Raw genomic sequence first — 2,500 nt, 5'->3', positions numbered from 1 at the left:
AAACCAAGTTTGCTGTTCTCTGGAAGTGTTCTCACGTTGCAGACTAAGATATCCCCCCTCTTCAGGTTGTTTAAAGTCTAAGACTTGGATGTGTTTGGACAGCGTTTACTTATATGCAGTTACACAAATCCCGCAAGCACACTAGGCAATGTGGTTGGAACTCTAAGGGATGATAACCCAACAAATATTTTTGTGACAATAACGGGTGCACTTATTGTGGTTAATTGGGGGGGGGGGTTATGATACTATAACCTCTCATTTTCTGACACATTTTCTCGTGAGATGCATCTTTAATGCCACTTTATTCAATATATTTGGTGGATTCCTGTACATCTACAATGGGCCCAGTCGTTTACACCGCCTTTGTGACGGTACCCCACATATCCATAAGGAACTTCCTTGTTCACCACCAGGGATATGTTAGTTAGCAATGAGTTATGCAAAAGTGAGTGCAAGGAAGGTTATCCTTGTGTAATCTTCCGTACAAGACCTGTTTGATACGAATAGCTATCGAAGAATCAATGTCCTACCCACCAACAGCCAGGTATCGGCTCTCGGATAGGCTCGTGGGATTCAGGAGAGAAGATCTTAGCTGGGATTATATACAAACTGTAAGTTTTTTTGTTTCGGAGTCCCTCATTGTTTTTATATCTAGTAAACATTTTCTAAGTAATGATGATATATTTGTTTATATTTTATCATTTAGAGTAGAAGTGATAATTGTCTTTAAGTTGCACGAGCCTTATATACTTTCTATTCGGACCTCACTCAGATTCACGATATCCCAGCTGTTCTCTGGAAGTGTTCACATGTTGCAGACATACTAGCTAAGAAAATTCTACTGGCCTGCAATCTTCTTCCAGTTCATGATTCATTACACTAATTGTATTGGACGTTTAACGTAATTATGATTCTCTTTTCATCATTCGAAGTTGAATTCTTTTGACTATTGGTCAGAGGTCTTTGGGTCAATGATGTACGACATTCTGCAGAATTCTTCTGAAATGTTAACGTCTTCCAAAAGACAGCTGCTCGGTAGAGTCAAGACATGACTAAGATTTTACACCTTATATGATTGTTATGCTGCGTTATGTGTTACTGGGATGCTCGCTGGTAAGCAAGCTGTGTGTAGGAGGACACGCAGTCCCTTTCAGAAAGCGTGTGTAATGTATATACAGTCCACCTGGTCTTCTGAAGTGGTGCGTGTGAAATCAACATCCGAAGCACAAAGACCCTTGTTAGGCCTGGAAGGCCTCAGAAGGATGATGTGTAAACTCACTTTCGTCTCGGTACCAGTACATAGCTTGACCTTCCCTCCTATTTCTGGGTCTTCCTTGCATCCTTCTCGTTCGCCTTCTTCTCTTTCTACACCTCCTGTTACTTTTCTTCCTTATGCTTCTCTTTCTATTGCTTCTACTCCTCTTTCGTCTTTCTATTTCACTTTTATTCATATTCTTTTCCCTCTTGCTCTTACCTCTCTTCTTCCTCCTGCTCCTCTTCTTCTTTTTCCTCCTACTTTTCTTCCTCTTCCTCCTCCTTCTCTTACTCTCATTTTTTCTCTTCCTGCTCCTCATCTTCCTCGCACTTCTCCTCCTCTTCCTCCTCCTTCTTCGTTTTTCTCCCACGCTTCCTCCTCAACTTCTTTTTCTTCTCCCTTTTACTTATTGTCTTACTTCTCCTCTTCCTCCTTTTGGTCTCACATTTCTTCCTCTTCCTCCTCCATCTCCTCCTTCCCTACGGCCCACTCCTCCTCTTTTCTCTCTTTCTTGTTTTTCCGCCTTCGTCCTACATCTGATGTTTTTCTGATTTTCCGCCATTTTATAAAGGATTATAAAAGCAAACACGCACTGACAGACGACCTTACGATCCACAACAAAGTTGTACGCAGAAAATATAAAGTAAGAAATAAACACACACAAACTGATAATTATGTAAATAAACAATTTTATTTATCGATAGAGTTTACAGCACATTACTCAAATGTTTATCTAAGTTATGAAACTTTGAACCACATTAGATTCTATTGCTTTTGTAAAAGATTTATTCAAATCACTAACAATGTGGTTGGTATAGTTTTATCTATCTAGTAGGTTTTATCTACGTTATGGCAACTCGTTTCCAATGTTTCTCGTTTTTTAGTTGTAATTAAATCTTTCTCTCCTCTTCTCCCTACTACTCAACTCTTCTACTTTTCTCTTCTATTTTTTCTCTTCCTCTTCCTTCTCATTCTCTACACCTCCTCCATTTCACCCTCTCCATCCCATTTCCTGTCCTTTCCTAATACGTTCTATTATCCTTTATATTCCGTTTTCTTTTTTCTTCTGCCTACATCATTCCGTTTTCATTAGCTTATCTCGTTTACTCTCAATCATTTCTTCTTAACCAAACGTCATTGCAATTCGTAGAGTAAATGAATGGATCATTTTTTCTGCCTGTGTGATTGCATGTATTGTTTGCACAAGCGCTTATGTACATGATGCATATAATGTTCGTTTTTAAC

The sequence above is a fragment of the Oratosquilla oratoria genome, chromosome 13, assembly GCF_046742065.1.
Source record: "Oratosquilla oratoria isolate Oo_2021 chromosome 13, ASM4674206v1, whole genome shotgun sequence".
NCBI classification, from domain to species: domain Eukaryota; kingdom Metazoa; phylum Arthropoda; class Malacostraca; order Stomatopoda; family Squillidae; genus Oratosquilla; species Oratosquilla oratoria.
Note: the sequence above shows the minus strand (reverse complement) of the source record.